Below are 15404 nucleotides of genomic sequence, written 5' to 3' on the forward strand. Positions count from 1 at the left end.
AGAAAGGGGACAAGTTTTACTTTTAAACATAACAATTCAATATCTAAATATAACAGAAAATATCGTACAAAATACTGTCGGTATTACTATAGATCTCGAACTACGAGGAAATTGATCATCACAAAAGAACACTTACTTGAATTCAACACATCAACACATAATCATCATCAGTGTTTGTAGAAAATAGTTGACAAACTTTTGCCCTTAAACAAAACAATTTAGTATCTAAATTGGTATGTAAATATACTAGAGAAGCTCATACAAAATACTGTCAGTATTTTTATTGATCTCAAATAACGAGGATCTGTTTCGTCTGTTTAATTGTCAACATTCTTTAGATACGCTCTAAATATAACACTAGAAATATTATTACATTATTCTAAAATTTTGCTAATACTTTTGTTATTGCTAATCGCAATAAATCCGACTTGAACTCAATCAGTCAAAATAAATCGAATATATTTGAATGAAAGATTACACAACAACTAGATAATAAGAGTTTAGTGAAGATTTCAATTGATCTCACCCCTAGAAATGTGACTTCTATTCAACAGCAAATTTATTCAGTCAGTTTCTTCTTCTAAACTTATAATAAATTTTGCAAGTACTTGAATCGTTATTGCTAAACACAATAATTTCGACAACTAAGCTGTAAAATGTAGAATCTGACCTATAAATGTAGTCTATAGTCTATAAATATTTCATTGATCTTAACTTTAAATACTCTCCAAATGTTTCTTTTAAGCCCTAGAAACTTTATTTAGAAAATTTCAGAGTGCAAGTATTTCATTAGGTTAAAGACAAATTTCAAAATTCTCAAATTCTTTTTTGAGGTTTACGAATTTTCGATTATGTCAATAATCAAAAACAGATTAAAGTAAGATCGCTCATAGATTGGCTGTATTTATGTTGATCTGTGATCTCTTGCTTCTGTGCACATGAGAGTTGTTTCAATTTCAGTTTGAATCGCATGAATAATAGTTGTGAAATGTTTTCAGCCAGTTTTGTTATGCGATCAAACAAGTGAGAAGGGCTGGAGAGGAGGGGAGAGGAGAGGTGAGCGAATAATTCTCTGACATTGCAATTAGTCACGAGACAAATAGGCGCAATTGAATGCAAAGAGTGTGTGTGTGTGTGTAAGAGTTATTCGCAATATTCGAAGTTCGAACGTTCACATTTAGAAGGAACATAAACGAATGACGATGAATAATGTCGTTGAACTTTGCAATTTTTTGATTTCATTTTGTTGCTCAACAGCAAAACAGAAACACACAAAACACACAAAAACACAAAACTCACACAATTCTCTAAAGATATGCGAGTTGTTCTCTCTCTCTCTCTCTCTCGCTCTCTCTCTTTTGCTCTGTTTGATTGCTGCGTTTCTCTCTTTGTCTTGCTCACTTTTTGCATCTCTCTAAGACGCCAACGATCGCTGTGAGAGACAAAGAAGCGCGGGCGACACAGAGAAAAAGAGACAGACAGAGAGAGAGAGAGCGTGAACTAGCGAGGTAGCTAAAAAAATATTACGTATACGCCACTTGGAGTGGCGGCGGCTTTTTGTTGTGTGCGAGCGATTGCGGTCAATGGACGAGGCATTTATTAGGCCTTCACTGACTGAGTGTGCGAGTGTGTGTGTGTGAGTGTGTGTGTGTTGGTGTCGTTGAAGTCGCTAACCCAATGCAGCTCTCTACAACAATTAGAACAAACAGCAACAGCAAAAGCGACGAGTTCATTGCGATCGCAATGCGATCATTACGTTTGTTGTCATCGTCATGTTTTGTTTTTGTTGTTGTCGTTGTTGTTGTTGTTGCTTTGTATACTTAAATCGAGGCCATGCAAAGGGTTAATGTCAATAGCAAATTGCAACGAACTAAATTCAGACTCAGTCTCTGTTAGAGAGGCGGAAAAGGGAAAGCGACGAATTTATCAGCGAACAAAATAAACATCTACAGATACAGATACATATATAGATAAAACCGTAGACGTCTCAGTTTTTCTGTTGTTTTCGTCAAAAAAAAAATGTGTCGAGTGAATCGCCAGCAGATTTCATTCAGCAAACACAAAAGGTCAAAACAACTGCCGAAAAGCCATGGCAAGCAACAGCACCCAATAAAAAAAAGAAACCATCTTCCAAAAACAATCACTAAAAACAAAAAAATATGCGTATTCTGAAAAAATTGGCAACACAACTGCGAGACAAGCACAATTAAAAAATGTACTTAAAATCGCCACGCATTAAAGCAAACTAAAAAACCCAAACCCAAAAAAAAAGTAAATAACACGAAAAAATTGAGTTCAGCAAACAGACGGAACGCAACCTAAGACGGGCCTCAGCCTCAGTCTCGACAGCGGCTCAAAGCCAATAAAAAAACAGAAAAAAAACGACAATCAGCAAAAATGCAAAAATGCAAGAAAAAATTGAAACTTACCAAAACAATTGCAAGTTCCTGGCGAGTTCAGGGCCGCCACAACAACAAAAAGAAGCTCTTGTGATGCATCCCTGGTTCAATTATTGCTAAAACGAGATTGTAAGAAACATGTGAAATGTAAATGAATTGCATCCAATGATCGGAAAGTTTTATTAATCTATTAATTTCAACTATAAAGAAGACTAGAAATGTACTTTGAACTGTTTTTAATCTATTAATTTCAACTAAGATGAAGAAGATCTTGCTATGCATCCCTGGTTCACTTTTATCCATTAAATATTACAACAAACATGCGAAATGTAAATTAATTGCATTAAATTATGAAAAAAATCTCTTTAATCTATTAATTTCAACTATAAAGAAGAATAAAAATGTGTTTTGAACTTTTTTAATCAATTAATTTAAAATAAGAAACTTTTAAGGAATTTTAATGTTCAGATAAGGAAGTAAAAACTTTTAAGCTATTTCGATATTTTATGCACATTCTATTTTATCCATCAAATATTTCTGAATAGAGATTTCAACAAATATGTGAAACGTGAAATGATCGACAACTTTTTGAATCTATTAATTTCAACTAAGACAAGAATATTTCAACTATAAAGAATTAATATTAAAACATTTATAATGGAAATGTTTTTTTAATCTATTAATTTCAACTAAAAATTACAATGTTAAAGAATTTCAATGCCCAGGTCAGATAAGAAAGTAAAAAACGTTAATACTATTCTCTTTTAACCATTAAATATTCCTGAAATAATGTTACAACAAACTTGTAGTTTTAACAATTTGTAATGTATTCTATAAAGAATTCATAAAGAATATTATAAATGTATTTTTAACTATTTGGAATCTATTAATTTCAACTAAAAACTTCAATTATAAAGAATTAGGAATACTTTCTCTTATTCCTCAAAAGAGATTACAAAAAACACGTGAAATGATCGAAAACTCTTTTTACACCCATAAATTCGAACTAAGAAAAGAAAATTTCAATTATAAGTAATTTCAATGCTCAGAGATAAGGAAGTAAAAACGTTTATACTATATAGAAATATCGTATAAGTGTGTGAAGTGGAAAACAGGCCAAAGAATTTGTTGGCCTTTGTAAAATGCGACTCGTAATTTGGGCTACAACTTTCAATTGGCGACAACCTCAAAATAAAAATAAGAAAAAAAAACGAAAAACGAAAAACGAGGAACAACAACAAAAAAGCGAAGCTGATAAACGCTTTGATATGAACGTTGATCGTTGTATTCTACATGCACATATATGTACTATATACATATATATATATATATATATATATATACTTCACTATACACATATACATATATACATATTCACATGCATTATATTCGTATAGCTATTTGGAGTTTATGGGGCGCTGCTTCAGTTGCTGTTGTTGTTGCTGTTGTTGTTGCTGTTGCACACACACTCGAGCAGTGAAAGTTGTGCCGCACTGCAAGTGTTGTTCACATTCTCATTGTTGTTGTTGTTGCTGCTGCTGCTGCGTCGGATCTGCAATGAACTCAATTCAGAGCAGAGCAAAAGCAAACATTTTTAGCAGCCGCGAATAATTGTCAACAACGCACAACAAATTTCTTCCTCTGTGTGTGTCTGTGTGCATGTGTGTGTGCTGCATTTCTTGGGCTCTGCCCTTCTTCTTTTTCTTCTTCTCTCTCTGCATGTGTGTGTGTGTGTGTGTGTGCGTTCGCAACATTGTCGACAACGACAGCGACAAGCAACGAAAGCAACGACGGCGACCGCTAATTTTGTTGTTGTTGTTGCTTTTATTTGGCGAGCTGTCTTTACATTTCCCCCCTCGCTCCCTTTCCACCCTACTTCTGCATTCGGTGGGCCGAAAATGAATAAACAAAAGTTTTGAAAATACAAATTCATAAAAATATCGAGAGAGCGAAAAAAGAAGGCGGCGACAAAAGCTATTTTCGTTCGTTATTCTATTTTATTTAATTTTTATTTCATTTAATTTTTTATGCGACTCTTTTCGTTTTCATTTTTGTGTTTTCTGTCTTGCTGCTTATGTCAGAAATACAACAACAACACAACAACACAACAACAACAAAAAAAAGACGAGGGAAAAAAGAAGCACGAAAAATTGCCAAGCAAAAGAGCCGCATGCGCTTCCCCACCTCCCTCCCTTTCCCCCTTCCCCATCCCCTTCCACCGTTCGCTGCGCTGCTCGCAAATTTTTGGCGACTGCGCTGCCAGCTGCTGTAATGACGACGACTGCAGTCGCTGTCGCTGCCGACGTCGCTGTCGCTGTTACTGATCGTGGCATCGTCGTGTTTCGGCTTCGGTTTCGGCGTCGCTGTCGACGTCGCTGCACTCCAATGGCAAATCGCAAGCCCAAAAAATGAAGGAAATATGTATGCATGTCTCTGTCCGTCTGTGTGTGTGTGCGTGTGTGTAAAAAAGTTGTATTAAAAAAAAGAGCAAACACACACACACAATGCCAGGGAATTCTCTGATTCAATTGGGCAGCGCACACACACACACACACACACATGCGCTGACGCTTATATACACACTGACACACACACACACAGAGACGAAAAAGAAGAAGAAGCAGCAGCACAGCAATATCAACACATTTAACTGCATTTTTTCGGAACTCAGTTGAGCTTTTTAATTCGATCGGTTCAGTTACTAAAGTTAGTTCAGACAATACGCACAATTTTCAATTTCAAATTCAAACTCAAATTCAAATCGAAGCAAAAGTTCAACCTCCCACTTCACTTGACTTGTAATCACAATTGAGATCAGATGCGGATGCAAATGTGGATCAATCATACTAGATAGATAGACAACGTGCAACGTGCAACGTGCAACAAGTGCAACTAGGATCAAAAGCTCAGCTCCACACTGAGCTTTTGTCCTTCAATTCGAATCGTTTTTTTTTTCTGTTCTGTTCTGTTCTGTTTTTTTGTTATTTTATTTGTTTGTTACCAACAACAATGCAACGCAACAAATGACAAAGTGCAGAAAGCTGAAGAAAGCTAATCAAAAAGAGAAACTCACAGCAAAAGGAGCAAAACTATGAACTGCTGAAAAAGACAGCGCCCAACAAAAAAAAAAATACAAATACAAATAATTGAATCAAACTTCTGTTGGATTTCTTGTGCAAAGTGAAAACAAAATAGAAAAAAAAAACAAAAACGTTTCCAATATGTCGCGCCAAGTGCATAAACCTTCGATATCTATATAACTGAAGGGGTTCTCGAGACGTTCGCAGCTGCAGTTTTTCGCAGCTTTCGGCATTCAGCTTGCAGCTTTCCAGCTGAAGCTTGCAGCTTCCAGTTTGCAACTTCAGTTCCAGTTCCAGTTTCAGTTCCAGGTACGTTTTAATTCTAGTCCCCAGCACAAGAGATAAATAGTTCCCAAATTTGCCAAAAAACTAAAAAATGGGAAAGGGAAAAAGGGGGAAAGGCAACAGAGAAAAATGCAGAAAGAGCGTAGAAAGAGCAGAGACAAAAGAAAGATAAGCTGCATTCGTTGCACTCGCTCCCCATTCAAGGAAGTATTGCATTTCGCAAACACACACACAGACACATGTGTCTGTATGTTGCTCTTCAACCTGCCCCCCGCCACCACTCCTCTCCGCTCCACCATCGTCATCGCCTTGGCCCTAACATGAAAAGAAGGACATTTGACTCACACAATCCGGGAGAGCAAGTTTGCCAAAGAGAGATAGACAGAGCGAGGCAGAGGCAATGCAAGTTGCAGTGGGCTAGAGCGGGACAAAGGATGCAATGCAATGCATTTGATCTGCCAGCGTCGCTGCCTTAATTTCAACTCAACGCAACGCAACGCAATTCAACTCGAATCCAACTCGACTCGACTTGAACTTCATTTTCAACGCTCTCTCTCTCTCACTCTCTGTGTCCGTGTGTGTGTGTGTGTGTGTGCCCTTCTCGTAACAGTAACAGTCTCGCTGTCGCAGTTAGCGTCGCAGTCGCTGTCACCGTCCCAGTTCCAGTTCAAGCTCTCGATCATTAGCACTTTGAGTCACCGTTGCCCTTCGCTGCCAACAACAACTGTATGTGTGTGTTGGTGTGTGTTTGAGTATGTATTATATTTAGTAGGAGAAGCATTTCTCATGCTCACATTTTGGCAAAGGGATTGACATAGACAGAGAGAGGGGGGGAGCGGGCCGTTGAGCTGGCTGCGACTGCAGGAAGTCGTTTCCATACAGTAGCCCAACACAACGGCAACAACTTCATCATCATCATCGCCATCGTCATCGTTAGCTTCATCATCGCTTCGCTTCGTTTCGTTTCGCTTCGTTTTGTCGTCGTTCGTTGCGTTCGTGTTTTGGCTGTCGTGTCGTGACGTTTTCGTGTTTTTATTGCTCGTGTCGCCCGCTGCCTTTGTTGCCTTTGCCTTTGCCTTTGCTGTTGCTGTTGCGAGCAGGGGAGGATCTTTTTCCTTTTTTTCTGCTGTTTTTTTTTTTTTTGCGCTGTGCTTTGCAGTGAGAATGCGATCGAAGCTTTGGCTTTAGCTGCCGCCTGCAGTTTGGCATTCAGCGTCGCATCGAACGAACCGTCGTCGGCAGCATTCGTTGCATTGCATTCGATGCGTATTCGTATTCGCACTCACATCTACAAATTATTCACTTCTAATTCAAATTCCAATTCGAAAGGATATTCGCTGCGTTTTTCTTGTTTTTTTGTAAATGTTTCAACGTGTTTTTTTCCTGTTTATTCATTGTTGTTTTATTTGTGTTTTATTTTGTGTTTTTATTGTTGTTGATCGCAAGTTGTGCGACAATTAAAAATAGTATTTTGTCTCCCCCTTTTCGCGTGATCCGTAAACACAACTCAGGAAATTTGTGAATATTCACTCTGATTCACACATTCAGTATTCAGTATTCGATGTTTGATGTACATTCGATGTACTTAGATATGCTCAGACGACCGCCAAACACCTCGGCCTAGCTCAAGGCCAATTCTAAACAGACTCAGGAACAAAGCACCTCAGAACACCTTCAACAGGTAAGCTTATCTCCATCAATAAAAGGCGTGCATACAAATGCACATTTATGCACATTCATCAGATGCAGTGGAAAGCAAAAGTGCTAGTAAACTTTCGCTTTCGAGATTCTCCTAGCAAATGCACTCAAGGGGGATGAGGAAACAAAGTCAAATGGTCGTCAACCGACAGGCAGAGAGGGAGAGAGAACGAGAGGAGAAAGAGCACGCACTGTACCGCAAAACTCCAACTCGGATGATAGTATTAAAAGACAGGGAGACGAAACGAGACGAAAGCTAGTCTAGTTTTTTTGTTCTTTCTGTGCTGTTTAGTTGGACGACCGAGACCCTGAATGCAGCCAACAACAGACCGGTATCTGCTCACACACACACACACACATATACGCACTCGCAGACATGCATACAAAATGCACATGCACAAAGATAGCGACATCAACTCACACACTAACACACCAACACACACACACACACACATGGACGCAGAGGTGACGTAATGGCAACTACTCCACTAACACATTTTTCTACATTCCTCCAACCGCATCCGCCATCCACCATTCGCTCTCCACACTCCATCCACAATCCTCCCATCCTCCTCCATTCCACCAATCCGCCATTCGTCGTCGCCTGACTATTCGCCCAACGTCGAGAGACGAGCAAAAACTGAATGAAAACTGCAGCGAAGCATGCCTAGCATAAAGAGGAACGCAAAACTAGGAGACAGCGGAACAGTGAGACAGTGGGACAGTGAGACAGTGGGACAACGGGCCACAGCAGACGACGACGACTCACACACACACATGCACACGCAGACAGCGTTGTTGGGGCTCACTCTGCTTCTCTTCTCTTCTCCCTCTCTCACTCTCTCACGCTTTGCTCTGTGTGGATGCTAGGCAAATGGCTGATGTTCCTTCTGGCACTGCGTAGAGGGCACTAGAAAGTGTGGACGCAGCACCAGACGATATGCACACACACACACACACATACACTGATATACAGAGAGTGTGAGAGAGACGTATGTGTGCGAGTGGCCGACATTCAAGGTTGACGGCGCGCACAACTTGTTTTCTTTCTTGTTGTTGTTGTTGTTGCTGTTATTGTTATGGTTTTTTTTCTGTCTATGCCTCCGTCTCTCCCCCTCTACCCTCTCTCTATCTGGCTCGCTCCACTGTCTACGCTTGGCGTAGTTTTAGTTACAAGAGGCAAAAGCAAACGCAAAAACAAAAGCAAACGCAATATGCACAGCAGCAGAAAGAGCAGAAAGAGGGCAAAGGCGATTTCCAGGAACACCGAACAAGAAGCAGAAGCAGAAGCACAAGCAAACAGAAGATGTGGGCAACACAAAAAACACAAAAAAAAATGAACATATAACAGTAAAAGTGAAGCCGTCGCAGCAACGGAAACCTTCTTCGTAGGGCTTCTGCGTCGCAGCGCAGTCGCAGCGCAGCTGGCGAAATTGAGCTGTTTTATTTAGAGTTAATCAAAATGACAGAACTCGGTCGAAGTACGAGTGTGAGTGCACTGTGAGTGTATTCGTGAATAATTAGAACTGCCCGCCCTTTTGGCACACAAAAAAACAGTAAAACATAAAAACAGAAAAAATGAAGACGCAGTCAACACACTTCCGCTGGCCTTGAGCGACAATAAACAATAATAAATAACAATAAACTAACATCAACTTCAATTGAAGGGGCAACCGGGGCAAGCAACAGACAGCAACAGAATTGGAGTTGCTTTTGAAGAACTGAACGGAACTTAACTTCCATATGGAATTATATGCATTTTTAGCCTTTTTTCGCAATGTCTAAAACAAAAAATAACTTTTTTCGGATGTGAAAATAAACTTTCATCTAGCTATAACAATATTAAAAGACAAAACTCACTTTATAATATATTTTTAAAATAACTCGCTTATCCAGAAGCTTGAGAAAATATTTTGGAGTGTCAAAATAAACTTGGAACTTATAATTTCAACAAATTGTAATTTCTGTGTCAAGAAAAGGTTATTTTTGTGAGTCGTGTATCAAAACTCTATCAATACTTTCATCTATGTAGCTATAAAAATATTAGAAAACAAGAATATATTTTAAATGTAAATTATCAAAAAGGCATGAACAAATATTTTGTATACTCAACTAAAATTACAACTTATAATTTCAACAAATTGTAATTTCTGTGTCAAGAAAAGGCTAACAAGATGTGCACTTTTAGCTATTTTTGCGAGTCTGCTTTAAGAAGTAGTGTCAACACTGCAAGCTACATGCCGATGACTCAGTCATAGCTCGATCGATGTGCAGTATGTGTGTGTAAGTGTGTGTGTGTGTCTACAGAAGAGTTCTGGCAAATTCTACGCACTTGTAAAAACACACACAAACACACGCAGACACATGAACAATCCAAGTGCATTGACGACGATGACGGGGCAATTCAAACAGTTCCAAGGCCACTTTCGGCTGCCGGCGGAGAATTGCGGAGAATTCAACAAACGGAGACAAGTGCGTGGGTCTTCAAAGGAAGGAGAGGATGATGGTGATGGGGAGGAGGAGGAGGAACAGGAGGAGCACGAGACTTGAGCTTGTCGCGAGTTCAATTCTCGGAAACGCTTACGGCAAATGCAAGGCCACAGAGGAGGGGAGGGGGGTAAAGTGGAAGTTGCAAATAAATGCAGCAGCAAACTAGAGGTACTTCCATTTCCATTGGCGAGATAAGCAGAGTGAACAGACCAAGATAACTCGACTCAACTTGATGAGAGAAAATCGAGAGAAGATTGCACTTGTGTTTCTTTTTTCCTCTTCCCTTCTTTATTTTCTTACCTCTTTTTGCGGTCTTCTTCTCATTATTATTATTATTCGCAGTCTTCGCTTCAGTCAGTCAGTCAGTCAGTTGGTCATCGGTGTCATGTGCATAGCTCACGCTGTGTTCCTCCCCCCACCCCTCCCTTTCTCTTCGTCTTCCCCTTATTCTAGTCTGGGCCAAGTCTCTTCTCGCCTGTTTCTCAGCTTACATCGGGGGGGGACTCTTCAGTTCTTCCTTTTCGTTGAAGTTTTAATGTCTGCCTATCCAATCAGTAGCCAGTTGTGTCTGGTAATTTGATCTGAGTAACGGTAAACGAAGACCATGTGGCGTATACGTAATATATACGTTTACCTCACTAGGAAATGCAAATGAGTTGGAGTGAGTGAGTGAGTGAGTGAGAGAGAGAGAGCAAGGGGCGGGCGGTGGCAAGAGGGGGGCAGTAGAAAGTACTAAAAATACCACGACGAGAACCAGAACGAGAACGAGAAAGAAACATACACACAAAAAAGAATGCGCAAATCAAATGAGCATTGAACCCGATCGCCTCCACTCGACAATGCATTGACATTGCTAGCAGCGTTGTTATCGCAACCCCTTTCCCCCTCCTCTTGTGATTCTCCTTCTCCTCTTCTTCTTCTTCATCTCCACTCGCCGCTGCCGCCGAAAGTGCAATGTTTTTGGAAATCAGCTTCAGAAACCAGCCCAAAAATCCAAAGAGTCGAGAGCTAATAATAAGTCACATGGCAGTTAACCTGAGCTATACACACACACACATGCATATGTATTTGCATACATATTAGCAATAGCAAAGCAAGGCAAAGCAGTGAGGGGAGGGGCGAAGCGAATGGGGGAGAGCGAGAACCGGTCATAGTAACAGTTGCGTTGCGTTCCATGCTCCCCTTCTCCCCCCTCTCTCAAACTACACCATAACTAGCACTAACACACATTGCACACACGAAGCCGATCGCCGAGCCGAAGTGCGTTCGTAACTCGCGAGCCGAACCGAGCCGAGCCGATTCATTTCAATTTCCCACTGCTGGAAGGGAGAGAAAGACAGAGAGAGCAGGAGAGTGAATTGCGCTACGCTGTTCGCATATTTTTGCTCAACACATTTTTATCTAATAACCTTGTGCAATGTTATTAAACCCAAAAAGTTTCTTCACCTCGCCGGCAGCAGCAGCGACAGCAGAAGCGCAGCGCAGTGGCAGCGCAGCTGCGTCGAGCTGCTTCTGATGAGAAATGCTAATACACACACACTCGCATGCTCATGTCAATGTGAGTGTGTGCAAATAATCAACGACAACGCACAAAGCTCAAGCAACAACGAAAAAGGTTGCTCACCAACACAAATGCAGCTGCGAATGCACACGAGCAACAACAATGAGAATGCAGGAGCAAAGAGAGAAGTCTCCACCCCCCTTGCGCCCACCCACGATCTACTTTCCAACTGTACACACACATACATGTACATACATATATATGCAAGTGTCAAAAGTATTCGTATGTATGTGTGTCAATTGAACACAATCTTGCTGCAAAGTAGGAGTTTGCTTATTTGTGCATCGAGCAAACACAAATTAATATACATACATACATACAAATATATATATACAATATATGTATATGGACATCTTTCATACTTCACCCAATTGCAGTCCGCATGTCAATTGCATAGCAAACAAGCAAATGACATGTAATACGAATTAAAGCCTGCATGTGTGTACATACGTACATATGTACATACATACATATCTGCTTATAAAACTACATATAGAATTGTCAAGGCAGCCGCGCGCGCGCAAAACAGAAAGAGAAAGAGCGACAGAAAGAGAGAGATTGCAAACGTAATGCGCAGCTAACTTTTGTTTTAGCTTTTGCTCTCGTCCCATTGCACACACACAAACATACATACACATGCATGCGCGAGCGCAGCCAGAGAGGGAGAACTTTGTGTGGTTGTTGTTGTTGCTGCGCCGTTTACTTTCTGCAAAGCATTGCGTTGTAGGCTTTTGTTCATGCAAGCAATTTGTGTTTGCGTATTGTACGTATGTCTATAAGTGTGCGTGTGTGTGTGTGTGTACATGTGTAGCTGCTTTTTTTGCAATTTTATTTGTATGCAATTTGTGTTTTTTCGTCGACAAGAAATTTCGCCAGCTTTGCATTACTTTTGAAAGTTGCCTTCTTGCGTTTTTTCGTTAAATTAACTAAGGCCTAACTGCAAAAAAAGAGTGTTGTTGCGCTGTGTCAGCGGATTAGCGTACAGTCCACGATCCACACAATCCACACAGTCCACACAATCCACACACTCTTCACTGTCCTTCATTTACCCAGAGCAATTCATGCAATTTAGTAGTAAAGTGAAGTTAGCTTACCTCTCCCTCTTGCTGTCCCATTCACACTTTCGCACGCTTGTGTAATTTGCAGTTCAATGCTCATTAGAGCTCCACACGGCGCGTCGGGCCAATAACTGATTGCCAAAGTCGCTTATCAGGCGGGAGCGGGACACAAGATAATAAGGCAGCATATTGTTGTTGCTGTTGTTGTTACACTTTTCAGTAGCACACATAGGGGCGGGGCGGGGCGGTGCGGTGTGTAGAGGGGTAGGCGTCTGATGCTTCGATGCGTCTGACGACAACGAGCCGTTGAACGGGTAGACCGAACGTCGCGAGTTCAAAGCCCTAACGACGTTGACGACGGCGACGATGACGACGACGACGACGACAGCGAAAATTACCGCGCACAAATCACACACTTCCACTTCCCATATTTAAATGCATTGTGTTACACACACACACACAACCATTAACACTAACACTAACACTCACAGACACTTACACTTACACACACGCACGCGTGAACATGCATTTGCATGTAATAAAAAAAAAATAGAAAAAAATATTAATGCGAAACTATTCGAACAAAACTAACGACAACCAAAGCCAAACGCGTCGCACTCTCAACTAAAAACGACGCTGGAAAATGCGCGACTCGATCTATGAAGCTCTCTAGCACGAAAACTACAACTACGAAATTGCGCTCAAGAGACGAGACGAGAAGAGACATGGCGGCAACTCAACTCAAATGGCAAAACTTACATTGCTAGATAAGGCAGCCAAAGTCATAGCAAAAACGAAAGCACTCAAATAGATACGAGCACAAACTACAAAAACTAGTTGAGCAGCCGCGAGAGAGTAGCATTAGAGCTTTTGAGCGAAAGTTCGCTCCAAACAGCTTGCATGATGATCATTAGCCGCATGCAGTGCACTAACGATAGTGGGAGTTGATGATCATTAACTGCAGCACACTAGCAGTAGTTGAATATTGTGCGATGATCATTAGCTTGAGTCAGACGATTGTGTGTGTATGGCAATGGTATGTTAGCAAAAGAGAGCAGATGTACGCTCTCTCAGCACAAACACACACACATACAGAGAGAGAGGGGAACAACTAACGATGAGCGCGTAGTGTGATTGAGTTCTTTTCGACTTTGGCACGCTATTGGCAATGGGAGAGGTAAACGACCGAATGTCCGACAGACGATGACTAGGTTAAGGTGAAGGTCAAATTAGCGAAAATACTGAAGAGACAACAGCAACAACAAGCACAAACGTGCATACGTACGTACATACGTATGTATGTGTATACATATGTATGTATGCAAGTTGATGTCGACGGCGCAGTCGCAGCGCACCAACAATAGAAATCAACTTTGTCAGCGTTAAATGTGAGCGAGTGAGCGAAATAGCGACAACAATAACACAATAATCACAAATAAAGCAAAATAAAAGCAAAAACAAAACGACGACAAAGACACAGGCCTTAAAATAATAATCGTGAAGCAACAACAAGCTATACACAAAACCAAAAAAAAGATAAGAAAAGAAATTGAAGCGTAGACAAAAAGTAAGCAGCAAGCGCAGGAAGAGGAAGAGGAAGACGAAGCGAAGGCGAAGTCGAAGTCTCGTCTCAGGAATAGACATGTGTCTGTGTGTGTGTGTGTGTGCTGGACAGACAGTTGCAGTTGTCTTTGATTTGCTGTGTCTCAAGAGTCCAGCACAACTCTCCCCTCCCCCCCCCCCATCTCCATCCCACACCACACTCTCCAGTCTCCAAGCTCATAGAAGAACAGTCTGAGCTCATCCAGGCATCCAGTTGCCAATTCTAATTCTTTGCGTGGTGCTGTCTATACACACACACACAGACAGACAGACTGCCTGGCCGATAGACAACAAAAGACAACAAAAAAAAACAACGACAAACGTGCAGACGTTAGGGAACTTGCTCTGTCGCTCTGTCTGTGTTTGCGACGTCTGCGTCGACGTCTGCGCCTGCGCCTCGCGCTATTTCTGCGCTGCGCTGCTCTGCTGCGCTGCCTGTTTGAAAGTGTTTGTCGAACGCCACGCGCTCACACGCCATCGTTCTCTCGCTCTCTCACAACAATAGCGTGGCGAGCTTTTTCTTCAATCTAATGCGCATTGGACGTCTCTCCTTCTATCTCTCTCTCTCTTTCTTTGCGCGCTCAGACACACAAATACACATACACACTGGCTCTATGACTGCTACGATAACCAAGTAGTATGAGTAGCGGGGTGGGGGGGAGGTGAGAGAAGAAACAGAGACGGCAGACGATGAACGCTGAGACCTTGAACTTGGACTCAGTTTACGAGTTGAAAAATTGGGTTTTGTTTTGAATTGTTTGCATGTCGTCGTCGACGTCGTTGTTGTTGTTGTCGTTCTTGTTGTTGTTGCTGTTTTGGCTATCGGAGCGTCGCTTTCCCTCCCGCAACACACATTCGATGTGTGTGTGTGTGTGTGAGTTTGTAGATAGTTTGCGGCTTCTAATGGCAAGAGCGAGAAGAAGAACGAGAGCCGACACTTAATTATATTTAATTAGTCTAATGGGCTAATTAACACTCTGATATGGTTCACACTCCCATGCCCACATTACACACAAACACACACACACACACACACACACACACACACACACACGTTACGCGCATAATTGTGTTTGCACGTGCAACAAGCGTCATGCCCCAAGTGGCAGTTGCAGCTGCAATTTCATGTTATGTGCTGGCCATGCTTATGCCTTCGCTTTCCCTCTCCCACTCCCACTCACATTCGCACATTTGCACTCTCCCCTTTTCCACTCAAACTCATGCCGGCATC

At 41.3% G+C, this 15404-nt stretch overlaps 1 protein-coding gene and 1 long non-coding RNA gene across 2 annotated transcripts in view; one reads left to right on the top strand and one right to left on the bottom strand.

Moving 5' to 3' along the window:
* LOC132795431 (uncharacterized) overlaps positions 1-10034 on the bottom strand; it is a 161075-nt gene extending 151041 nt beyond the window's left edge. The window contains exon 1 of the mRNA XM_060806132.1: positions 10025-10034. The gene's annotated coding sequence lies outside the window, so the exon portion shown is untranslated. The remainder of the gene's footprint in view (positions 1-10024) is intronic.
* Positions 7131-13099, top strand: LOC132795432 (uncharacterized). Its single transcript, XR_009633436.1, has 2 exons — positions 7131-7445; positions 8627-13099. It is a non-coding gene; the product is annotated as an uncharacterized LOC132795432 (long non-coding RNA).
* The last annotated feature ends 2305 nt before the right edge of the window (positions 13100-15404 follow it).

The sequence above is a fragment of the Drosophila nasuta genome, chromosome X, assembly GCF_023558535.2.
Source record: "Drosophila nasuta strain 15112-1781.00 chromosome X, ASM2355853v1, whole genome shotgun sequence".
In the NCBI taxonomy this organism is placed as follows: domain Eukaryota; kingdom Metazoa; phylum Arthropoda; class Insecta; order Diptera; family Drosophilidae; genus Drosophila; species Drosophila nasuta.